At 43.0% G+C, this 26,378-nt stretch overlaps 1 protein-coding gene across 1 annotated transcript in view; it reads left to right on the top strand.

Annotated features, from left to right (window-relative positions):
• Positions 1 to 228: 228 nt before the first annotated feature.
• The window catches only part of FNDC3B (fibronectin type III domain containing 3B), a 209,866-nt gene continuing 183,716 nt past the window's right edge, over positions 229 to 26,378 (top strand). Inside the window, exon 1 of the mRNA XM_074878513.1 lies at positions 229 to 376. The gene's annotated coding sequence lies outside the window, so the exon portion shown is untranslated. The remainder of the gene's footprint in view (positions 377 to 26,378) is intronic.

The following is a 26,378-nucleotide window of genomic DNA, read 5'->3' on the forward strand; positions in this document are numbered from 1 at the left end:
GCCGGGCCGGGCCCTGCCAGGCGGCGAGGCCGGGGCTGGGCACACACCGGGCCGCGGTCCCGCCCCCCGCCCGCCCCTCACGGCTCCCCCCGCCCGGGGACGGGGCGGCGGCGGCGGGGCCGGCCCGGGGCGGAGCAGCTGCTCGGCGGGGCGGGGGCAGGAGAGCCGGCGCGCCCCGCCGCCGCCCGCCTCAGCCGGCTTTTCGGCGGGAGCCTCTACTCCAGAGTGCGCGGTAGCGTGGGCCGGCCGCGGGCCTCATGTGGTGCCGACATCACTGACATGGCGGAATCCCCGCCGAGCCCTCCTGGCACTCGCTCCAGCTAGCCGGGACTCACCCCCGCGCCCGGCCCGCCGCCCCGCACCAGCCCTCCGCCAGGTAAGGACGCGTCGGGGGAAGGGGGTCCCGGGCGGGGACGCCCTCGGCGAGCAGCCCCGGGGAGCCGCGTCCCCCGCCCCGAGGCGCTGCTGCCGGTCCCGGCTCTTTTGTTCGGCGGCGGGGCGGGAGCGGGGGGCGGCGGCGGGACGGGGCGGCGGCGGCGGCGGCGGCGGGACGCGGCCGGACTTGGCGGAAAGTTTCTCTCGCTGCTTCCCCCCCCCCGCCCCGGCTCCCCACCCCGCCCGCTCCGTGCCGCGGGGCCCCGCGGCTCTGCCCCTCCGCGGGGAGCTCCGGGGCTCTGCGAGGGGCTGGCGGCGGGACGGGCCCTCCAGCACCGCCTGGGAATCCCGAGGGGCTCCGGCCGGCCGCTGTCATCGCCTCCGCCCTGCCCCGCGTCGCGGGTACGGCCGGTGCGGCTCCGGGGGGGGGCGAGAAAAAAAAAAATAATAAAAAAAAATCTGTGGGGAGAGGGAGGTCGGTTGCTGGCGGCCGTGTCTGCGTGTGCCGGTGGCACGCGTGGGTGGGTGCGTGGCGGCGGCTGCCCCCGCCCCGGCTCCCCCCCGCCGCCTCCCGGAGGAGCCGGGGCCGTGGGGCGGGAGGAGGCAGGTCTGCGCCCTCCGGCTGCGCCCAGGAGCCGGCCGGGGGCTGCCCCGGGCAGGTGAGGAAACCGGGGCTCCTCCTCGCCCGCAGCTGCCTCCCAAAATGTCTGGATCCAGGGGGTATGTTGGAGAAAAAGCTGGAGGAAAAGCTGGAAGAAGGCGCGAGCGGCCCCGTCCTCCCCGCCCGGCTCTTGGCTGAGGCGGCTTTGGGAAGGAAAACCCTGGAAACTTTTTATTTTTCTTGCCAGACACCTTTTTAAAATGGCATGCTACCAGGAGACGGAATGAAAAAAGAAAAAGTCTTTTAAAAGCTTAACCTCTCTTAGGTTAAGACCACATCTGTATCCCTCCCCTTTGCCTTCCCCCCTTCCCGGTTCTCAGAAATGGTCTATTTAAATAAGGTTTTGGCTAAGGTGGTGCGGCTTGGAGCTAAATGTAATGAACCATTTATCCCATCTATATTTGTAGAATAAAAGGCGGGGGGCAAGCCTGCCTCTCTCCATATTAGTAATTGTGTATTTCGTTTGCATTTTTTTATGTGTGTACCTAAAAGTACTGGCCTTGCTCCTTAAAGTGGTAGTTACCCCATCACAGATGGAGAAACTGAGATAGGGGAAAACTAAAGTTTCTTGTTTGGTGTTTTTTTTTCGTTATTTCGGTGGGGTTTTTTGTTGTGCTATTTTTTTATTTGAACTCAGTGCTACGTTTGTGAGGATCAGATCCACGTATCCCAGCTCCCCGTGCCCTAACCACATTTGCTGTATCCCCTAACCGCTTACCCTGTCAACTAGTACGTTCCTGAAAGGTGCCAAACCAGTCTAACTCGAGTTTAACAATGTGCTAGGTAATGGGATTTCAAACTCGCACGCATTTTTTAAGTCTAGAACGCTATTTCTCAACCTTTTTTGCAGCTGAGCTTGCTTTAAAAAGGTTGAGACTGCCAGGCCTGGCAGTGCCTCGGTGCCCGTACGGGTCTGGGGCTCTGCTCCTTTCTGATGGGGGGCTGCTGGTCCGGACACGGGTGACACGATGTGTGCTTGGCTGAAATCCAGGTAAAGGCATTGCTTCCATGAGCCTCAGCAACCGGCAATGGGCTCCCTCCTGAGCGGAGGCATCTTGTTCCTCTCACCCGGTCCACCGGCGGTCTCGCCCACCCACCGCCCGTGTACCTTTCTCAGCAGTAAGAGATCATGCTGCCGGTGCTACCAGTAAGAAAATGATTCTTGGCCGTGTTCCCGGGGTCATTTCGGGTCTTGCACAGAAGCGGTCTGTTAGTGCTTTTCTCCTAATCTTCAGCACTTTGTGGTTCCCTTTCATTAGTTTTAAAGCAGTTGTGCTTTCTGGTTCTATCGGGACCCTGCTGTGACAGAAGCGTTTGCTGCCCCAGAAGTATCGCATATTGCTCTACCCAGTTCAGTATCTTTTGGCTAGTTATGATCATAATGTAGCTCAGAGATGAGTCTGTGTGGAAGTGGATATGTTTTACTTTTTTTTTTTAACCATCAGGACTCATCTGGTTTGGGTTTGAGGTCACTGCTGGGACAGCAATGAGAGGGGTTTTTCATACTGTTCGCCTATAGTTGGCTAAAGGATAAGAAATGAAGAAAGTTAGCATCCAAAATAAGCTGATATTCTACTATAGCCAAGAAACTCAGAGCTGTAACTCCATACTGCAAGCATTTTATCTTTATGCTCGGAAAAATTTCTAACTTCCAAGCTGAAGTGCATTTATTCTGGCACTTTTGTTTTCTACATATGGTATTTAGTAAACTGAAAGAAGATTTCTGCATTGTACCTCTTTCTTAGCAGAGAATTTATGTTTTTTCTTTTTGCTAAAGATTCCTTTAAGTCCTCTGAGAGAGAGAAGCAGTTAAGGGACAGTTAAACTTCTACAATTCATAAATCTCTTCAGGAAGATATATACAGATCATGCAGCACACTTCTGCATGTGTGTGGTTGTATTCATGAACTGTCCAATTAGTATAATTGGCTTTTCCCTCAAAAATGTAGGTTGTCACTCTGGTGAGTGGTAGTGCAAAAGCAAAGTTTGCAGTATGAATAAATGTTTGTAGCATGAGGATCTTAACTCCTACAAAATACATATAATTACATAAAAGTCCCAGAGCCTGTATACAGCTGAAAAAAACAATTTACTCTCCACAGTGCTTTTCTTATCAATATAGTTTGCCACTCCTCTCAAAAAGAAAGATGCGAGGGAGGATGGAGTGACCTGTGGGGAGCAGCAGGACTGGCAGTTTGGGATGCCCTGGGAGGACAGCCCTGTCTCCCCCACCAAGGATGCTGTGGTAGCGGCTGTTAAGTCTGGAAACTGAGTGTCCCAATGCATCGGAATGGTTTTGTGCAACATGCTGCAAGTTATCTGAGTCCCATTTGTTTGCCATAGCTTTTAGTGTGCAGCAAATAAAATAAATAGCAGAGGAAGCCAGCAGCCCCCTGTGTAAATCTCAGCTGTGCAAAATACCAGCAAGGCAAAGAGTTTCTCAAACCAGTTGCCCGGAGGACTCGTGCCTGGGTGATCGCCTCTGCCCTGCTGAATGGCAGCAGCTGAGCGGTGGAGGATCCATTAGAAACGGGAATATCAAAAGTCACGTTGTTTACGGCCAAGGTTTAGTGTCCCTGTGTGATCTGTCCCTGGAGATGGAAGGTATGTGGGAAGAGGGAAGTTCTTCAAACAAGGCAGTGGAAATAGGAGACGCTGGATACACAACGGTACCAGGCCATCTACAGGCAGGAATGCTGGTGTGTCAGCAAGCAGATAACTCCAAACAGTTTCCAGTGGGGATGTGGTGGTTTGCAGTTTTACCAATTCATTCTAAGCACCTCTTTGCAAAATTAAAGTTGGAAGCCCCCTCTCTGTTGGATTACCGACAGCTGGGGGAAAAAAAAGCACAAACTAATTAAACGTGATTTATCGTGGAATTTGTAACAGTGTTGGAGAGATTAGTTGCCTTTCAGAAATGCTGCTGTGGATATTAAATCTGTGCTCTGCCTTGGATGAAAAATGACGGTGCTGTTGAGCAAGTACACAAGAAAAACGTAGTCTGTGTTAAAGTCTGTTCCTCAGCAGGAAAATTCCCTGGAGGTCCCAGGTAGCGTGGCTTTGAGCAAATTTTCACAGTGTTTGTAATTGGGAAAGGATGGCTTTCCTTGAGCTTAGAGGTTAAAACACACGGCTTCTCCAGTGACATGCTTTCTGTGTTTGATCTAAGGAATCCTTTGTTTACAAGTAAATTGTGTTGTTTGTTAGCAGATAACAGGCAGAAAGCCAACTACAACACCAACTATATAAGAAACATTGTTTATTTGTATTTCTAGTGGTGACAGTTTATAATGGTGTTATATACTGAAAGTTACCATTTGGATACTCTGCTTATTAAACTGCAGCTATGTGTAATGTTATTTATGTAATATGAAGCAACAAAGTAATTAAGTATGTATTTTATATTTTTTTTGAAGAGGACAAAGATTGCAGCTCATACTGATACGTGGCATTTGTTTGTTCTGGCATCTGCTTCTAGTTCCTCTAGAAGCTACTCAGTGGAGCAGCAACAAGATGGATTCAGGAGCGGAGTTTCTGCTGTTGTGTTTTGATTATTTGTTTTTTTGTGTTAAGATTTAGGATAACTGAAATCAAGCACTTGATTGCTCTGGAGATGAAGGTGGTAGGCTTGTCTGATTTCTCGATGTTGACTTAGTGTATAGCTATTCCATGGCGGCCATGCACATACCTTAAAGCATGCTTTATATGTAAGTCTCCTATAATTGCCTTATACGCAATTATGGACATTTCTATCATTAGATCATTGCGAAGGACTCTAATAATAGAATGTGCATATATATGTATTTAAACATGTCTTCATGCTTTCAGGAATGTTTCATATGGAATGTTTCAAAAAGAGAAAAAATAAATTGCTCTTGAGGCTGTTATAAAAACTTCAATAAGCAACAATTTTAGATGACCCTTGCCACCCTTGAGATGTTGGGGACAGATTTCCCCATGCTTTTAATCTAAACTAGCAAAATATTAAATTTATTTTGTAGCTACGTCCCTGGGCCTCTATGCAGCTGTGTCAATTTTACATGGTTGCTCCATGTTCCCCACTCACCCACCAGTAAAATGCTAACGTTTATAATCTAAATCCCTGTGTTATCTTTTGCCCCAAATATTTCTGCATGATTCTTTAGTCAAGCCCAACACTGCAGTGAAGTAAGGTGCTGTGATTATTTTGGACCTTGGTAGCAGAAACAGCATGGGAGTAGAGACTTGTCCTGATTTGTTTCAGGATCGCCTTACTGTTTTTCTTTAGTGTAAGATTAGTTAGCTGCTAGAATTTATTCCACTTCATAAGTTGCCTTTATTGTGGAAGTATATGCCTATTCAACAGCAATTCATGTAACATAAATGACCTTATGCTTGCTGACACTTGAGCTGATGTAGGTATGTTGTTAAGTATTATGCATTGCTCTTTGCTCATTATTTATTTATTGATGTGGAATAATGCAGCAGAGAAAAAAAGATGATAGCATTTGTGGATAATGAGAGCATTGAATAGGTTTCCTTCTGGTCAGCCTGTATTTCTTGCAGACTCACGTAATGTCAACTCACAGAAAAGAAAGAATTGCTTTCAGTGTCTTGTTACTAGCAAACGTATGGCAAACAGAAGCATCGCTTTATTAGAATAAATTAACAGAGCACAAGTGATACTGTTGGAACTGCAGAGGTTGTGGATTATTCGGGGTGTATAATGCCTGAACTCAAAAGCTTGAATAGTGGCCTTTGTCTATAAGTACTGATAGAGGTGGTGAGGTTGAAAAGCAGAAGCACAGCTTGGGCTTGACTTACTTCATTAAGTGTGTTGCTGTACTGTGTGACTTAGTATTTTGCCTTTCATTTGATGTTTTAGTATCAGGAATAACGGCTTAGATTTGAAGTAGAAAGTGGAAAACACTCCAGGTTTTGTGACAAGATAAGGCAAACTGGGATATACCATGTACCTGATTCTTCTAGATCTATTTCAACCGGATGCAAGTTTGAGACCCAGCTGAATATGTGCGTGTGTCCATTCTGTTCTTGTAGCAGAAGGGTGGTTGCGGGGTTGGTGTTTTGCTTTGAGTTGTGTATTTGGTTGGCTTGAACAGTTAAAATGTTAGTCTTGTTTTCCCCACTTCTTAATCCACTTAACACGTATTAGTGTCCTGTTCTTTTGTGAGATACTCTCAAGGTCTGAGGAAATGATTTTATAGTCTAATTTCAGTAGATACCTTTTTATTAATTGTATAAAAAATTGAAAAATGGGGTAGAAAGTAAGTTGTCACTTTTTCACCAAAACCTGTTAGTGCTGTTCCTCTAGTATACAATGCTGCCTTTAACTGTGGCTACCTTGGAAGCTATGGCTTTTAAGGTGAGAAATTTGTTCCTATTCAGTTGCACTGACTGAAGGATGACGTTTTTTGAGGGCTAGTTCCACTGAGTCATCCCCTGAGCTGGGCAGAGGGGCACGAAGCTGCTGTCACATCTTCTGCTTTGGCAGGTTAACTAGGAAATTTGTTTTCAAAGACTGCCTTGGGGAGGGCAGAGCTACAAGTCTTTATTTTCTAATGCTGGAAAGTGTTAGATGTGGCATCTCAAAGAAATGAAAGAAAACAACTGTTTCTTACCCTGGATTTCTACAGAATTAGCTTCTGAGTTTTCTTATTCCTAGGACTTCTGCTTTTCTCAGTGTCCCACTTGCCCATCCTTTCTTTAGCACACTTATTCATTAGCTGCCCATGATTTCCGATACTAAGATAGGGTTTTCCTTTTAATTATATCTCTGTATCATTTATGTTCTTTTGTTGGTTTCATGGTTGTTAAAGGTGATCCTCAGCCGTGCAGTGAGGTTACTTCTGCTCTCGCACTCCACACTGGAGGCTCGGCATGCAGCATTTGGCCTTGGAGAAGTGTCCCTCCTGAGCAGCCAGCGCCATCTCACAATCCGTGTGTCTGGGGAACTGAGCAACTGGATACACAATACTTAATTTCACACAATGTTTGCTGGCTTTTCTTGAATGCTTCAGATGTGGGTGAGGGAGGGACTGCAGATCTGTCTTTGTGGCACACTGCATTCCCTTCTGTCCTCTTTTGCTTCATGCTCTTGTTCACGCAATGGGTGTGACATGCGGCCTTTGCATGACTAAAAATGCAGGCATGTGGACGCGAGGCAGTTTTAAGGGAGGAACGTGTCCATCCACATATGTAGTGGGGGTGTGCCCAGCATTACAGCCAAGGTGGGTTGTGTCTTGACTCCAAGGTGGGTACAAATGACACAGGAAGGCTGTGGGATATGGTCCCCGAGGACTTCAGGAGATTCCGAGTAGTCTGGTCTGTCAGGACCACAGGGCACTGCTTTTGGATCATAGGTTGAGTCATTGTCGATGGTACCTGCCAGCCAGCCAGGCAGGGAGAGAAAATCCATGGGTGTCTTCAAAAGACATTTTGAGGAATGGGTCAGAAGTTTTCTGGCTTGTTTGGTAAGGGCGTTCATGGATGGAGAGTGATAGGGAAGGAAATGAGAAATTGGAAATGTAGTCAGGTGGCCTCATGTTTTGGCTGTCATGTGTAAGAGGGAACATTAAGGCACAGAGGTGGCAACGCTGGAAGGAGTTAAGCTGTGAGTGGCTTGCAGCACTGTGAATGGTCTGTGGAGAGCTCAGACTTAAAGACTAACCCAGAAGCAGGCTGAGCTACAGGAAGGCTGGTGGTGGTTATGGGAAAGAGAAAGGAATGGCAAAAAAAATAATATTTAAATTCAAAATAAATCATAACTTTCAGTCTAAGTTGTCAGTCAGAGAATGGCGCTTTCAGTATATTTGCGTTGATATCTGAGCATGCATATATGTTGTCTCCTCTTAAATGAGTGACCTTATGTGGTTTGGAGGAGGAGAGAAAATGGCACTAGTGTCACAAATAATCCCTTGTATAAACTGTGGAGTCTAACAGCATTTAAGAGTCTGGATCAGTGCAAAATGACTTGATAGTTGAAAGAGCGATCTGCTGCTCACTTTGCACACCATGACCCTGCAGGCATTCAGCTCTGCTCTGAAAAGTTCAAGCCTATTTTGTACCGGCAGGAAATGGATGTTAGATGTTTTGAGGATAAAGGATTAATTTTATAGCAATTCAGTGATTATGTTGATATATTCATAAGTCTAGCTTGTTGACACAGTCATTTTCTCGCTGTTCCCTAATCCGAAGTTAGTGATTTTAGGTGACTGTGAATGTTCTTCTGGTCTCAGGTAATACTGATGAAAGTAACTCAGAATAAGCAAAAGTGAATCATAGTTTTCTGATGCTTCTGTGTTTCACTTACACTCAAGCAGGTAGGTGGCTCATACCCGTGGTGCCTCATTGTGTAACCCTCTATTTGTATGTTGTTCTCTGGGTTTATTTGTTGTAAAACTAAATTACGTTTTAGTTCAGCAGGATCTCAAAACAACAACAGAAACCCAACAAACAAACAAAAACCTTAAAGGAACAAACCCAAATGACTTTGTATTTTCACATGCTGGTTAACTTCAGATGTTGTTGAGGTAATAGTGTCTTATGTTCAGAAGTCAGAAATATCCTATGGATTTTGCCAGAGGCACAGGTAACGTCTTGTTGCATGACTCTTGCAGATGAGCTGTTCCTACCACTCTGGGAAGGTCAAGTGCCATAACAAGGTAGCAGCTTACGGCTCATTGAGTTTTTTGCTACCACAACATATGTTCTAGTTTTGCTTCGTGAAGGTCTAGAACATAGTCTTGCAGGAATTAGTGTGTAACATGTGGGTTATGTTATTGGTAGCTGACTGTAACTGATGCGGAAGAAATCTTATGGCTAAAGAAGAAAAAAGTCAAATTCTGAGATCTTCAACAAAGCAAAAATTCCACAGATCTTGACATAAAATTGAACAAAAGTGATCAGAGTTGTTAATGTTGCTCACACTTACATACAGTCAGCCTTAATGCTTGTTTCTTGTATGTCAGCTGATGGCAAAATTGTTTGATTCTGCTCCGCGCATATTTGTTTTTGCAACTCTGTATGCTGCTCTAACAGATCTTTATTATTGCTTATTAAGTTCACTGGTGCTTTTAATGACCGCACAAAAGATAAACATCCTCTGTGACTTCATTAGACATACAGTGCAAACTTCTTGCTGATTTGAAGCCCGTTCACTGGGTCAGTGTGCGTTGCAAGCAGCAGCCGGGGTGCTGCACACCCGTGACTGCTAGGATGTCTGAAATGTAGAGGAGGGGTCTCATTACCTAATTTAAGTGTCTTCTCTACAAGCTGTCATGTGTATCTTTACCCTTTCCCCTCTCGGTTAACAGAGCTGGACATGCTTGTCCAGATGTTCCAGCTGCCTTGTTCAGTGGGCAGGAAATGGTGATGGGGTGGAAATTAAGCAATCCTGCCTAGCGTAACCAAAAGGGTCTCTGATCTCTTCTGCAGCAACCACTTCTGGCTTCTGGATAAAACATGAGTCTAGTCATTCAGATACATCTGTAACCGCAATCTATTTAACGTACAAGACGGCTACACTTTTAATTTTTATATGTCTGAATAGGTTGCTTCAGTGGATGTGTGAGAGCCGCTATGTTGCTGTAAAGGCAATATTTGTGGATATAAAACACTGAAGTTAGACATCAACAGTTTCACTTCCTTTTGGCATTTCTTGATCATGCAGTCAAACAGGATGATATTATGCTCAAAAAAGTTGCTGTAAAAAGTTTTTCAGTTTCTCAGACCTTCTAGACTATTACAGTGTTGTCCCTGCTAGCAGATCTGCGTCCTTTCTTGTCTGTCTTGATAAATTCTTGTTTCTCTATTCCCTTCTTCCTTCCTTAGATTTTTCCACTACAACATATTCATTTCAATACATCCTGAATTGCTGGGTTAATGTAAAGGGACAAAGGTGAGTGGATAAATGGTTGTAGTATCTTCTGAAATACGAGAGTTGGGAGGTAGGAAATACTGGTATGTGAAGCTAATGAAAATAATAATGAAGGGAATAGTTTGCAAGTAGGTCAAGCATGTTATTTGTGGCCCTGACATCACTTAAGATTCTGTGATGCTCTCTAAAAGAAATATAAGCAAATATAATAATATGCGCTCTTATGTGATTGAGTTTCCTCAAACAGTGATAATGCCACCTTTGAGCAAATTTGATATATCCTCATTATACAAATCATTATAAAACCACAGTGATGTGGTTTTACTGCAGCTGCAAAACTGTGGGCAGTGCCGGCTAGGGATGAGGTGCTGCTTTCTGGCTGTGGGTTAGCGACGTGGCAGTGGGAGAGCTGTCCTTTCGCTTTGGGAGGGAAATGCAAAGTTTTGGCCCGGAGCCTGGACTAGCCTCAGATGGCGAGAAGAGGTTTTATGCTCAAGTTAGAAAGTATATGGGGATGACAGATTGGATCTGTCAACTTTCCTCCTCTTCTGTCCTCAGCAGAGTTATTTTCATTAATTATACAAATATTTTTTTTTAAAAGTGCCTTAATTATGTGTTGGTGTCCTGGCTCTGTAGAGCAAGAGAGGTTTAACTATCTCTGGTGGTCCTCAAATGGTTGTGCTCGTGCAGGGCTGTGCCCCAGATTGCTGCCTGGGACAGGGCAGCGAGGGGCTGCCCGCACCACCCTGCCAGGACGGCTCCTCTGCCCCATCTTACTGCGGGGCAAGTGCAAGGCAATCTGAGGGACTATATGCAAAATTTCGGCAATTCAGATGAGGAAAATCTTACAAGCTGGCTTTCCATAAAAATTTTGAAGAGTGCTTGGCTGGTTCTTTAATGAGTATTTTTTATTAGCTCTATACTGTGTAAAGTATCTCTGTTTTAGCATTTTTGCACATCCCTCCTTTTCACAAAAAATATTTCACAACATTCAGTAATGTGTGTTTTTGAAAAATGTGAAGGGATTTGGTAGATGAAGGGGGTAGGCAACTGAATCTGACTCTTGTCGTATGCAGAATACACAGTTAAGAGGAAGAAACAGAAAAATACCATTTTTATCTATTCTCTTCTAATATATTAGACAAAGATTTAGTGTGGCTGCTATATGTTTATCTGCCAACATCACCTCTTCCCAACAGTTGCGATCAGTATTAGCATTGAGGGTTTTTTTAAAGCAGATACAGAGACTTTGCTGTGCAACTACTTGCACTGCTTGACCATAGTGTGAGTGGGGGCTGTTAGTGGTGATACAGCCATGAAAAAAGGTGTACACCAAAGGGTGGCTCTTTATTTTGTTTTTAGTAGAGATGGGAAGGGAGATTAATACTATTTTGCAAGTCCTTCTGGGACTTCTTTTGGAGAATGTATACATTCTGATCACCTACGTTAGTGAAAGATGGATAAATTTGAAGTTGTAGAGTTGCAGGGAGAGGGTTATAAGCATGAGTGGAAGTGTAGAAAGCCTTTCTTGTAAGATGAGATGAAGAAATATTTAACAGGAAAAAAGTTCCAATGAACTTTACTATCTCTAAATCCATCAGAGATGTAAACACTGTGAAGGCGTACAGGACTGTTTAAGCCAAAAGCCAGTGTCAGCAGATGAATGCATGGATGCAAACTTTTTCAGAATTTGATCAAACAGCTTAGTCTAAAGCAATCCAGCTATCCAGACAGGAGATGTCTTATGGCAAGCTGAAAGACCTAACTAATTTTAATGTAAAGAGCTTTATGCCAGGCTACAAAAGAATATGTGGCTGTAGTATTTTCATATATGAATAAGGAGCGTGCAAGTGGCAGACTGATTTCAAGGAAGTGGGAGAGCAGAAAAAGACCTTCTGTCCTGGAATACTGTGTGATGAGAATACTCGAGGTGTTTGTTGCAACAGCAAAACTTACAAACCTGACCCTTATTTTTTAATGAATTGACATAATAAAAATACTTTTTTCAAGTCTACTTGCACTTGAAGTTATGTATGTGCAGAGCTATACAGTATCGGTGCTGAAACTTTGATACAGCTGCGACCATAGTGGAATTTCACTCCTGTATCCTGTTACTGATACTCACTTTTTTATTAGGTGGATGATCCTGGTGTAGCATAGTTTCAGAAAAGGAGATAGGCAGCTTTCAAAGAGCTTTGAACATGAGGTCAAACAATAAAGGTGCTTTCCAAAACTGCTTTGTGAAAGTGGTGGACCACTTATTGGAGTAAAGCCCAGAGGTTTGTATCCAAAACTTTGCTAATGATAATCTCTATGAAGGAGCATGGTAACTTCAGGATAATCACAAGCTTCAAAGCAAAATCAGAATACAAGATAAACTTTGTTTAAGCTTTGGCTTAGAGAAAGAAAGTAACAAGATCAGTGCTTCACAAATGTGAGTTTAAATACTTAAAAGATCAAAAGGTTTGAATTTATATTTGCTGATATAAGATGGAAGTTATTCTGAAATACAATGTAAAAGCTTAAAAAAAGTGAAATAAAGTAGCGAACAGATGTGCAATACCAAAGTAGAAATATTTTCAGTGATATGGAAGGGAAAATCTAAATCGGGTCACCTGCAACTTCAAAGTGGCTGTACAAACAACAAATTGCTAGTTATGCTTGCACCAGTACTCTGGAAGAGGAAAAATCAGCAGGTAGTGTAGGTATTATCTAGCTAATTGCTTGGTAGCTACACTAAAATTGCGTTAATACTAGTCTGTGGTGTTCCCTTTCTCAGCAGAAATGCTTTTGTCAGGCAGTAGTTAATGTTTCTTGCAGTGAGGAGGATGCAGTGAGTCCTTCTTCAGCCTTTCATCTGAGTGTTTTCCTCTTAGAATGAGGAGTCACAGGAACTTGTTGACAAAGCTGTTTTCTGTGATTGAACTGAGGTTTTGTTTTGGGTGGTTTGTTTTTTTGTTCCAAAGAGTCAGGTTTTACTTAAATGTATTTATCAACACTGTCTCATTTAAGCTTGTGTGATGTACTTTCATTTCTGGGCTGCTTGGGGGGGATAAATTGTTTTAATTGTCTTTATGTTAATGCAGAAGAACTGGGAGCTTGTTTCCATCCATCAGTGCTGGAGATTTGAAACAAAAGCCAAGCAAACTTCCAGATGGTTGCAGATCCTGGATCCTGGCCACTGCCCGACGCAATTAAGTACGCCTGCTTCTATCATTTAACTGCTTACAAAACAGCTGCCTGCCTGCGGACTTTGCCTTCGTTAGCAGTCAGGTGAAGGAGGAAGGTGAAGGAGTGTGGTAGGGCAGGAACAGTCCCTGTGGGGTCCTCGGGCTTTGGCCAAGACTTCTTGCCAGCAACGTAAGGATTGGCTTGTGAGTTCGCCAGGGTTATAAAACGCCCAGCTGTTGGCTTTTAAAGTTGTGTGACTGGGCAGCTGAGAACTTGGATGGACTGGAGGATGAGCTGTATTGACGGAGAAACAATGGTTTCACAAGCACACACGCGTACTCCCCTTGCCCCCCTTTTGGGGCCATGGGTGTGCACTATCTGAAATCCTGTCACTAATTAAAAATCACAATAAACCAGTGCATTTAAAAGTGCTTTCTTTTTTAGTTTAAAAAAGTCTCTGGCTAGGGAGTTAATGAAACGACTGGGAACAGCATTTTGCGTTGTGGCCGCTTGCTCAATCGTGGTTGAGTTGGTGCAAAGGATGTCAGAGTTGATTTTATTGTTCTGATGGGATTTCAGCCCAGTATGGCAAGGGAAGAGTTAATGTGGGCAATAGGAACTAACTCATCTTCAAGGCCTGATAGTGCTGGTGGGTGAGCAGGAGGGCAGGCACTGGCTGAAGAACCTGGCTGGGAAGGGGGAAGATGGGGCAGAGGGAGCATCCCTGGGCTGGGCAAGGGACCTGCGGGCAGGTTGGCAGGGCCAGGAGCACAGGCAGCAGCAGTGATCCGTGGGGTTTTATTTAATGGTGGCTCTCTGTGGGTAGCTGGGTAGTGTGGTTTAGTTTCAGTCCCACCCACAAACTGCTAGGCATTTCCTAATTTAGGAAAGTCCATATGAAAAAATTTGCAGTGTAAGTTGTAGATGTTAATGTGGATAGATCCTGTGGACTGATAATTTTAATTAACATTAGTGGCTGGGACAGGCTGTCAGTTTTAGTAGGAAATCATTAAATAATCGTGAATTGTTAAATAATTGTTGAATAACCAGTGTGATGGTTCCTTTGCTCTCGGGAGATACCAGAGCACCTCGCAGGGGTGATGCATTTCATTATTCCCATTTTACAACTGAGAAAACAAGACATGGAGGTGAAATAAGTGGAGATGCTTGTTCCAGTTGAGGCTGGACTAGAAATCCTGTTAGTGGTCTGCATGTGTCTGGGGGTTTCCCTCCCCAACATGAGACTCAACAAGCCTCCTGGCAGCGCCTGTGTGTGGTTCGAGTACCTCTGGAAGTCTTTCCCAGGGGAGGAATGCTGATAATCTAATGTGGCAAGAGGGCAATAACTGTTTGCCTTCTGTTTAGTGTATTATATTGTATTTGTAGGATGTCTTTGTAAAAAGCTGACTTGTTATGGGTAAGGGGGGTGAAAATGTTTTTTTTACAAATGCCAACTAAGTTTTTGCAAGCTAATAAAATTGTCAGTAAGCAGTACAACATACGCTTAATTTAGTAAGGTTATAGTTCTTTTTCAGAAAGGATAAAGTTATCCTGGCTTGCTTGTAACTTTTATTTCTGGTGAGCACATGAAGTTGTATTTCCATAAGAGGAGGAAATACTGTTCACTTCCCCTGGCTGATCCCATCCACTCCAGTAGCTAATCTTTGGATTTTTGTTTTTAATGTTGTGCCCAACTCTGCTTTGCCTGGCTCCTGCTTCAGCTCACTGGTTCTTACTGTTCTTTAACGTCCGACCCTTGTTGGCCCTGGACCATATAAATCTTGCACAGTGCTAGTAAATCCTGCTGGAGTGCCATGCATCGCGCCGTTGGGTATGTCTGCTCCCACGGTGTGGCTGGTTCACAAACAGTGTTATCAGCTCACAGATTAAACCGTGGTCAGTCAGCTGGCCAGCTCTTAATACATTGAAGATATTTCATTTTGATTGTGCAGTGCTAACTCTTTTATCAGTGTTGCATGGTATTAAGTCAAACGCTGCCTAAAGAACATACACGTGCTAACACAGCTATCTTTCCCACCAAGGGTGTAATCTCGTCAGAGAGCGCGCTTGGATTTGTTTGACAGGACCTGTTTTATATAGAACAACAATGCTGATTATGTTCATATCTTTGAATTCTTTATCACTGAAATCCTACATTGACTTTTGATTGTTTTATCTGAAAGCTATGCCTTTCTAATGGGATGTAATGGCACTGGTCATCCTGCTTCCCTCTCAGCTGCTGGTGCTGGATCAGCATGGTCTCCCTTCCATCCCTCCATGTCAGTGTGACCATAGTTAAGGCATTGCCTTAAAGGCTCGAATCAAAACTTAATTGCAAGATTTTTGGGGCTGACTTGGCAACTGAGGTAATTCATCAGTTTGCTTGATACAAGTGCATTTTTTGCCTATTTCCAAATACCGAGTGGAAAAATTTATTAAATGCTTTTTCCCTGTATCATTAGCCTTGCATTTTGCAGTGGGGTTATACCACTATTAGAGTTCAGTCCTTCCTAATTCATTTTAAAAACCAGCTCGTTTTATGTTTCCCTGCAAGTCATGATTATTTTTTTATATCTGTCTTGTCTTGACTGCAGTCTTGGTTTCATTTACCAATTTTCTGTAGCTCTAGTTAATTTTCATCACTGTCTGTTCCTCTTTCCCTCCTTTACCCCTTTTTTTCTGCTGCATTACATCTGTATTGTCTTTGTTTTACCATGGAATCAGGATAGGTTTTTAGCCGGCTTCCCTCTTTCTCAAACAAGGGGATCATAATTTTTCTTTCTTAGTTGTCTGTCTTTAAAAAAAAAAAAAAAAAAATAAGCTTACACCTGTACGTAAATTTTCCTTTCAGTCAGTTTTTCTTCTCAATTCTTGTCAGTTTTGGGAAATTAACATTTGTTGTTTTAAACAAAACTGCATGTACTAATGCCAGGTAATCTCCCTCTAATAATGTTTGATTGCTGTGGCGATTCAAAAGCTTTCATGGGATGATCCTGACTGGTTCTGTGAAGATGAAATTTCCAGCTGTTGGGTGTTGAGGGTTTAGAAACCAGACAGATAGGAAAACGCTGAGGTTTTTTCACACATCTTGTACAGGTTGTGTGTATATGGTGTAGGAAAGTTTTGTTTGCTCTTGAGCTATGTTTGAAATCCCTTTGTGGTGTAAATCAAATAATTCTCTAAATATGTTGTAGGCAGTGGGGGAAGGAAATGGTTTCACAAGTGTTTGCCATACAGAACTTGGCGGATCACCTCAGTTCAGTAGTTAAACATCATGATATTAAAAAAGGAGGTGCTGCGATCCAACTTCACATGTGTATTGATAGATAAAATACTACAGATGTACATCAAAGTGCAATTTTGTGGCCTGATTGCACAGCTTTAAGTTCATGCTGCTACTGAAAGGTCAGTCCTGCCTCCAGCTCCCTTTATTCCTGTGGCTTCTCTGGTTTTGGCTCAATGCGTTAGACCCCTGGGTTGATCTGGAGGTTAACCTTAGACCTGGCTTGCCTTGCAGCTGGACGAGTGCCGTCCCAGCGCAGGAGAGGGGCAGCAGCGGGGGTCCAGTGTGGCTCTGCCAGTGCTGGCCTGGCATTGGACTTGCTTCAGCCTTTCCTGAACCTGGGCTCCAACAACTCAGCCATGACTTTTTAAGTTGAGCTGATGATGGCATGTGGTCCCTCCTTCTGTGCTGGCGGGATGCCTGAGTGGGGCACGGTGTAGTGTGGGGCACCTCCTGCGCCCGCCCCCCTCAACAGTTCCCAGTCCCACACCACCTTCCCCAGCGATCAGGGCTGTTCCTGCTGAGGTACAGTGCAAGGGGAGTGCAAGTGCTAAATGGAGAAATAGTGCATTTTACTTTGGCTTTAGTCTTGTAGTACTTGTGCTGTTTGAAATCGAAGCGTTGGTGATCATTCTCCCTGTCCACTAGTCTCGTCCCATTAACCACCACCTCCCACCCTAAAGGAAAAGGGTTAAGAGAAGGTAAGTGCAAAACGGTTACAGGTAAAATCTCCTGGTCTCCTGAATGCTCTGCCATGCACATATGGGTTAGCTCTCTTTCAGTTAAAAGAGCAGCTCAACTACCTGGCTTTGATTTTAAATTACTTGTTCTCCTTCAGTGTTCATTTTAGCTACCTGTCCCAATACCTTAATTTCTTCTTGCTTTGAAACTGTCTCTGCTCTTTGTTTCTCATATTTGAAGAGACGGGCTTTCACATCCTCTGTACGAAAGGGCGTCAGGGAAGATCTTCCCTTTCTCTTCTGAACAGCTTGAGGCGGAGATCTTGTCTTTCTTTATATTTACTCACTGCGAAGCACGTTGTGGTGATTAACAGCCAGCTAGCCTTTCTGGAACAGCGTGTGCTGCAACAGCTGCACACGGATCTGTAGAAAGGCCCTACCACAAGCAGAGGTGCATCTTGGCTTCTCCTGGGGACAGGGCGTCCCTGGCAGCCCTCACGACCTGCATCTCTCCTGCGTTGTTTGAATTCTGCATTAACTGTGTGGTAAGAATATCTCCTAATTAGTCATGGCTAAAATTTGGTATTTAATAGCTACTTAGAGGCAGAACTTTTATGGGAAGAAAGAGTTTATAGATAAAAGTTGGTCACTGCTTGTTAATTAAAGTCTGTCTTTTGTCAGGGATAATTGGTGCATTGGTAAGAGATAAACAAAAGTTCAGACAGACTACAGTTGAGCTGTAATCTGCTTATGTTAAAGCCTTAAATAGCAAAGGGTGTGCTTGACTTGAAGTGCTTGTCCGTGGATCTTTGACTTCTGTCCCTATGGGGGAAGGGATAGTGAGCTTTGAAGCACAAGCACAACTCTAATGCTGAAATACCAATGAATAACAGAAAAGTATCTATAACAGAGGTATCTCTATTGTGTGTTGGATTCCAGGTGGTGTAAAGAACTATTAGATTGTTAACATCTCCTTTTAGTAATATCCTGGTTGGAAATATCAGCTACTAGGATACATCCAAAAGGAAGCATGCTGAGATATGGAGCAATGCTTAATCAAGTCTCTTTGTTTTTTCCACCCAAGAATGTAGCCCTGAGGTCATGTTTCCCTATACATATGTATGTATATATATGTAGAGGTCTGCCCTTAAAGCAATAGGCTTAATTTAACTGAGTTCAGCTGAGTTTACATACGTTCACCTCCACTATGGGTACATTTGCACTCGCTGTTGTCCTTCACTTGCATCATCAGAGACTTGGTTTCAGCAGTAGCTTTGTCTTGGGAAGGGTGGGTGAAAGATTTAAATGTAGGCATGAGAGAGAGGCTGCGATGCTGGATGCAGACTGGGAAGGTCTGTGTAATGCAGAAAGAATTCCAAGCATCTTCTTGGTTAATTCTGTTTTTCAGAGGGCTGCTAATGTGGCTTGATGGGAACTTGCATGTTGAGTGCAGCTTAAGGTTTCTTGATTATTTCTAAAAATGTTTTTTTAATGTCTTCCTGAAAATCTCTTTGAATTGCCAATAATTGTACTTAAGACAAAACAACTCAAAAAAGCCTAATCTTTTTACCTTTGCTAATGTCATGAAACTACTGATAATACCTTGGCAAATACTCTAACACTGAGTCTATTTTACTCCTAATGAAAAAGAGCCCTGATCCCATCTGATTTAGTTAAATTTATGCTTTCCTACTCAAGGACTGAATTTTATGTGCTTGGTATACTGTACACAAAATACCTTATTTTTCCTAACAATTGGTTTGATTTTTTTATAAGGAAAAATGTATTTCCACAATATTTGCAAACAACACAACACCACTCCTCTCCAGAAAGTACAGTTGCTATTTCTAGGTCACACAGAATGATTTTGGATGCTAGGGTTTTACTACTGTAGTAGTGATGGTGACTTATAATTAAAAAGCAAACAAACAAACCCAACTTATCAGAAATGGACATCAGAAATGTCCATTATATTTGGCACTTAGGTTCTATGAAACTGAACTTGGAAAAATGTCTGAGGGTATTTTATATCCTCTGAAATGCTATATTACCTTTTCCCTTTCCCTCACCTTCCTACGGATGCTTATTTTCTGTAGTGATTATTCAGATTAGAATAAAAATGTGAATTTGACAAGCGTATAGGTAGCTTTTTCTCTGATGCACATGAACATAGCTTCACTGTTTTCAAGATATTTGTCCTTAAAACTGTTAAGTTTTTAAGGTGTTAAAGTGACATTATCACTGATCTGATAAGCTTCAATGCCTTGCATTAAAATTGTATGCTCATGACTGATAATGCCAACCTATAGAGAACCGTTTGAGGGACAAAGAAATACAATAATGGCAAAGGAGATTTTTGAAGAAATGTTCCCATGATGAATTAACACCTGTCTCCACCAGTTTCTCAGTAGGCTTAATGATTTTGCAGATTGAGATGCTGCTTTGAGAATAAAAGCTGAGGATACAGGAGAGTATACAATTTATATGAATATTGGAGGGAAATTCAAAAACCTTTTTTTAATGTCATCTCTCTAAATTAATTTTGTTGCCTAAAATTGTGTTGGAGGAAGCCTTGAATCTTGTGAATTTGGTTCATGTTTGTCAATTAACTTAAATAGACTGAAAAGATGTCATTGAACCTCACCAGCAGGATTTTAACCATTATGTTAGTTTCTTTTTTTCTCGTCAGTATTACTCAGCAGTGGTGTTCAGTTGGATTGTTTGGCTTAAATTAGGAAGTGGCATGTTTTTTTATAGGTCTGTATGTGTTGTACACTTGAACTGATGGTGTATAATTAGACACTCCATTTTGCTTCCATTTGACATCTTTTAACTAATTAGTTACTTGAGTTTCTTTATTTTACATTACTTTTATTTTCAGTTGATTAAGTACACTTACTTCTCTAAGGGTACAAAATTAAGAACATACTAATTGCACAACAATTTTGGCATGTGTAGATTGCCTCAGTGTCACCTAAGGACAAAGACTTCTCTGCTTACATTGCTGGCTCTCTTCCCTCCATGCCCCGTGGGCAGATGTGTCAGAGCAGACGCTGCGCACTCCAAATTCTCTTCCTCGCTCCTGCAGTCTAGTCAAAGCTTGCTGGCAATGTCTAACGTAGGTACTCGCCCTTAGAATCGTCTTGATCTTAGCTTTTAGATGTTCAGACCCACTAGTTCAGTGAGTTTGGAGGAGTGGTGGTGGGACAGCAGGGTGATCTCGAAGGAGAGTGGAAACCCAAAGGTGTTGTGTATCCAGTGGTGTGAATTACACCTGGAAACCAGCAGGCTTCACCTGGGAGCTGCCATGAGGTGAGTGGGTAGTTGTGATGCTCTCTGCTGATTTGAGTAAATTGGGATTGTGGGTATTGAGCAGCAGAGGAATAATGTTGTGGTTATAAAACATTTGAGTGTATTATTTCTAGAAGCAAGTTTCCCCCAGGCACTGAGTGTTCAGGAATAAACATGCCTTTATTATGAAGTGCTTGCTCTGATTTGTGAGCAGATCAAGATGTTTGGATTTTGGTTTGAACATCAGTTATTGATGTGAGGGACTGAGTAGGATCTAACCTGTGCCAGCTAACAAGGTAAAGCCCACAGAAATGAGAAACCACTACAATTTTACTTTTGTTGCTGCACTGCTGGCTGATGCCGGAATGTGTCCAAGCATCTGGTGTTTGGACAAGATACTTCTTTCTGTAGATCTGTTTTTCAAAGGGAACACTTTTATAAAAGCTGGGTCTGTGGCCATAGTTGAGTAAATCTTTAGGGGTGCTCTGCCCCAAGAGGAGGTGCAGGAGGTTTCTCTTGTGAAAGTGGCAATTCCTGCCTTCGATCTTATGTAGCTGTTTAAAACTGTGTCTGTATGTTTATATTTGGACTGTATTAATAAAATCCCCTCTAATAAACTTACCTGTGTGTTTGTGTTAAGGGTGGTGTCAAGGTACCTAGCAGGTAACGTCCCTGGATGCTGTGGTGGTCACTGGGTGTTGAGTTCAGCGTTGCACTAAATGAACCAGGGTTGGGAGGGTACATTAATGGATATGTGCTGTCGGGACACAAGGGTCACTGCATGGGGACCTTACCTTGTAATAGGTCTTCTGTAGCCATAAGCTCATCAGATGTTGCAAGTATAATTGACTGAAATGAGAATATCCTTTCACTAAGGCTGTATTAAAACACAGTGATCATTTATGGGGTACTAAAAATGGTAGCTGGTGTTATTTTGAAGTCTTGTACAAATGGAACATTAGCCTCTGGTTGTCTCCAGTGAAACCACAGTGATTTGGTGTTCTTATAAAGAAAAGAGATATTTAAATAGAGACTAGCAAAGATGTAAAGTGGAAGTACTGTTTATTACTGAGGCTAGATTTGGATGTCCATTTATTGGAAGAATAATAAATGACACTTAAAAACCTTTAGAGAGATGTATTTTAAAAAGATCCAAGTGTCACGGCTGCAATTTTGTGCCGTCAGAATTCTTGCTTCTCTTTCTTGAAATGCTTGCTCTCTTACGTTGAATGATCGCCGTCATTCTAGAGAATGCAGCCTTGGCTTTGCCTGACTGCTGAGAAAATGTTAGATGTGAATCATCAGTGTGGATATTGTTTCATGGGGCTTGAAGCTGGTCAAGTGGGGAAGAGTTGCACAGTAGGTTATGATATGACTATCCCCCAGTATCCACATTATGTAATTTAGGTGACTTTATTAAAAGCTTAAGACTTCTGTACAGTCACTGTTACCCCCAAAAGCCCAATTAGGAACACGGTTTTTCGGCTCCTAGTTGGTTGCAGGGGGAGCTCAACTTAGGTGGTGTGGGATAAGCACCAGCGGCTGTGGCACCAGCACCTCACCAGCTTCTTGAAGACCTGTCAAGCAAACTTGCTTCTACAACCATGTCTCCGTTACCATAACTTTTGGTCCATTCCAGTGAATGAACCAGCTCTGTGACGAGGGCGGCCAGCCGAGCTCCTTGGCATGGGCTGGAGCCCTGCTGCTCATCCCCGCTCCGCTCCTGCCCGTGCTGCTGGCAGCTGCCTGCCGCAATTGGGATTGGCTCTGGGAACGGGACAGGATGTTTGCTTTTGTGGAGTGCAGTTGTTGAGGAAATTAAATGAAGGGATAGCTTGACAGGCCAAGCCACCTACATCAGATGAGGCCATTACGATGAGGGTTGTGGGCATAGTTGGAATCACCTTATCAGGAGGGCTTGGGGAGGACGTGCTCCTGATAGCCAGTGTTGCTTGGAAAGCTGCGTTGTGTCTCTTCTCTTTGGACCGCAGTGTGATGACTGGGGTTGAGTACAGAGAACAGGGAAATCTTAAGGAGTTCTGAAGGAGCCAGTTTATCTGAAGGTGTGAGGCTCTAGCCACTGCGGGGGGGATGGGGCGGGGGGGGGGGCCTTCCCGGCTGCCCAAAGGCGTTACACACGCGTTTGCGCGCCGACAACTGGCCTGCGCAATGACAGATAAGGAGGAATGCACAATATTTTAAGTATCATAAAGCTGGATATCCTTTGTACAGGATATTTCCTGTCCACAAGAATTTATTTTTCAACAATATTATTGGCAGAAAATCCATCAAATGGAAGTGGGGGAGGGAAACTTGTGTATTGCAGAAGATGAGGAGTTTCTAGTTTTCCCATCTTAAGTGAAGAAATAGGAAAGCTTTGGAAAACTGAAAAATACAGACCTCTTATGTAGCAGTAAACCACCGGAATGCCTAGTTGCATATTGAATAGTCACTGATTTGCATTTATAACTGTCAACAATGTACATCAATTAGCTATTAGGTTCTTTAAAAAAACAGACATTTGAACATTGTGATCAAAAAGGCGTTGATTTCCAAGGAAGGCTGAGCCTAGGGACAGGAATAGCCTGACCAAAGCGCTCCAGACTGACTTCCACTGGGCTCTGTTGCATGGTTTGCCTTTGCATTCGTAATGAATTAAAGCCTAAATCATAAAGCAGGATTTAATTGGTAGTTTGTGATCTGGTTAATCCCATAGTGAAAGTAAAGTGTATTTAGCATTGCTGCTGCCCACTCCCCCACTGACTGCAGGGTCTGCCTGCAGCGTGGCGGCTCAGCAGCTGCTGGAGCAGCAGAGAAGTGCTTGTAGCTTCCTGCTATGAAAATACCTTTGTAAGACTGTTTGTATGTGCTTCCTTCTGTAAACTTCAGATAGAATTCATTCAATGTCATGAATGTGGCTGCGTATTCTGGGATAGCTGTTTCTAACAAAGACCTACAGCTATTAAATACAATGAGAATTTATTGTTTACCATAATTTTTCCTTTTGTTTTTTTGTGTGTGTTTCTAGCAACAGGTATTTTCGTAAAGGAGTCATCTGTCTGTAACATGTCTCAAAGTTAGCAACATACATTTGCAATTTAGTAGAATTTACAGAAAGAAGGCAGTGTAATAAAGAGGTGAGGCACTAAGGAAGCACCCCCGTTCCTATCTTCCCAGTGCTAATAAAAAGAGAAAATAATTTGGTAGGTGGGCGGCATTCTTAAGGTTTGTAGCTGGACTTTGTTTTTGGAAATATGAGGATTATGGTGTGTGTTAAAATTCTTAACCCGTTTTCTCTGCATCCCCAGCAGCCAAGAGAAGGCTTCCTAAAACAACACTGAACTTACCACACTGAGATTGCACTTTTTGAGGCTGGAGTAACATGTTATAACAGAAATCCAAGTTGATGAAAACATTTTAGTCGTGGTGCAAATATGATCTGGAATCTTTGGTATGTGCCAGTGGCAGGAGCTGCGCGCCCCGGTACGTCGCTCTCTTGAAGCAAGTGTGTGTAAAGCTTTGGGATACAGGCACGCTGTGCTTTGAGACTGAAGGGCAGGGTTTTGTAGCAGGTTAAATCCACGAAAATGAGAGGGAGAGATTGAGATTTTTCTCTTCACCACTTTGCTTCATAGTCTTTAGTAATTCTTTGAACTTGCTTATTTCTGAACATGGTTTAAGCATTCTAAGGGTCTTCAGATAAATGAAGGTAATCATACCCATTCTGTAGATGATGTGTGTATACATACATATCTCATGATTTACGTGATGATCACAAACCTCTGTGATATGGGGAGAGTAAGACCCTACAGGAGATAAAGCTGCCAAGAGAAGCTGTAAAAGTAGTTATCAGATTATTGTACTAATGAGCAGTGACCTGACACTATTGTACTAAACAGAACCCACCTCTTTTTGTTGTTTTTTTAGGGCCACTGGCATGCCTCTAAATGCCAAAATTTGGATCCAGCAGTAAATTTTATGCACCTGTTCTACATCTTTATTTCTTCTCACCACTGACTAGGGTTTTTGGATATGGTTTAAAAAATCTTTTTGTGACCTCTACCTTGTGTTTGACTATGTGTTGTACTAAATTTAATATAAAGCCTAAAATAAAGACTTTATCCTTTTGTCTGCCATACCTATTTATATTTGGGATATGGAGCTCACTTGCTTTAGTTCTACGTTACTGGTTTCCCAGCAGCTAAGTAACTTGATGACAAATGTAGATCCCTGTTACAGTATCAGTTATAGATCTGACAGCTGGTATATAATGTTAAACTGCACTAAATAATGTTTTTCCATAGTGATCCATCCTAGAGAGGGAAGGGTGACTTGTGAGAGTGGGTTTCCAGTCTGTTAGCTGGTCTAAAAATTCTGTCGGTTTACCAGCTAAGCAGCTCTGCTGTTAGATACCACCACGTTTCTGCATTTTTGATCAGTTTTCTGTTAATCTTCAGGAATTCTTAATCCTTTTATAACCCAATGATGCTTCAGCTATCATGCTATAAGTAGAATGCAGTTGGTGATTGTACTGCCCCTTTCTCTTTGTTATTAGCGTAAGTACTTTCTCCATATTTAAGAGATAGGAGGCTCAATCCACTCATGTTTTTTCACAAGAAGGAAATTGCTAGTAACAAAGTGACTCTCCTTAACTTAATCAATTCAACAACTGTTCAGAACAAGCCTTCAAGGCTAATGTACCTCAGTGTGTTCTTAATAATAGGCATATTATAGTCTGCTCAGACTATCTCATTCATTACTTCTGACCAAATACTCTACTGAGATTTCTGCACCACTAATGTATATGGGTGAGGAGGAGGAAAACAAGAGCATCCACAGTCTCTTCAGCTACAAATTTAAAGACGAAAGTTGTAGCAAGTTGAGCTTTTGATTGAAATGATAATAAATCTTGTTCTGCTCTTCCTTGAACAGAGAAGACACTGAGAGTGAAGTGTCCTGTAATGGTGCTGAAATTCATAGTACTAATTTCTGAGTATTGAAAACTGTAATGGGCAATGATTACTTCTTGGTGTAGAGCTGTACAGCTCGCATATATTGTGCTCTAAGCATTTGCTTTATGAAGTGTAAGGTATCTCTGGCACCTACGGGATGGTGAGGAGGTACGCTCAGCAATCTGATTTAGATTATTCATAACACGGCTTGATGCAGCAATGCCTAGGAACACAGAACAAGATTAGAGAAAGATCTTACGGTTGAAGTTTCATCTGGGGCAGTAGAAAAAAACCAGTCAGAATTCATTAAGGGTGAGGGAATTTCCTCAGTGAGCATCAGGAGGAGGATGAGATGCTGAACAGCTCTTTGCTATTGGGGGGTTTCCCTGCAGCATGCTCCATTGCTTACGCACTCAGCAGCAGGTTAAAACAACTCTGAACACCCAGACTGTCTTTATGTACCATCCTGGAGTTATTATCAGGGACTAGAGAGAAGTGAGGGTAAGAATGTACATGTGAGAGAAAGTGGGAGGGCTTTTTTCTAAGTAGGCTCATTACTATTGAGAGTCTTTATTAAATTTGTTGCATGGACATGTCATCATCTTCCCCTGCCTCAAGAGGAATATGCTGTGGTGTAGGTAGTGTATAATACAAGTTAGTTTAACTTATTTTTTTTAAACCAGTTATTAGCATGTCAAATTATGGGAAAATATGTACCCTCCCCCTAGAAATTAGGGAACAATTAAATACGACCCACTTGAATCCCTGAGACCTGTGAAGCTTTTTGCTGGAAGAAAAACTGAGGTTAATGGGTAGGCTTTTGTCACTGATTAACTGTGTACTGTATTGTTAAGGTGAGTATCCGTATGGGCTCGGCTCTGCTCAGTTCTGCAAAAATGTGATTGAACTGGGTCAGAATGTAAATATTAAAAAATCGAGATTGTGCTGTACTTTCGGTGATAGTGCCTGGGTGTTCCAGCTTATTCACACAAACTAAGTGTGCCTTGATAGCGCTTCCCTGGGTGTTACAGCAGTGGAATAAAATCTTGTTGGGCCGTGTGTCAGTTACATCATTCAGGTAAAATTGAGC

This window comes from Strix uralensis, chromosome 9, assembly GCF_047716275.1.
Source record: "Strix uralensis isolate ZFMK-TIS-50842 chromosome 9, bStrUra1, whole genome shotgun sequence".
Lineage (NCBI taxonomy): Eukaryota > Metazoa > Chordata > Aves > Strigiformes > Strigidae > Strix > Strix uralensis.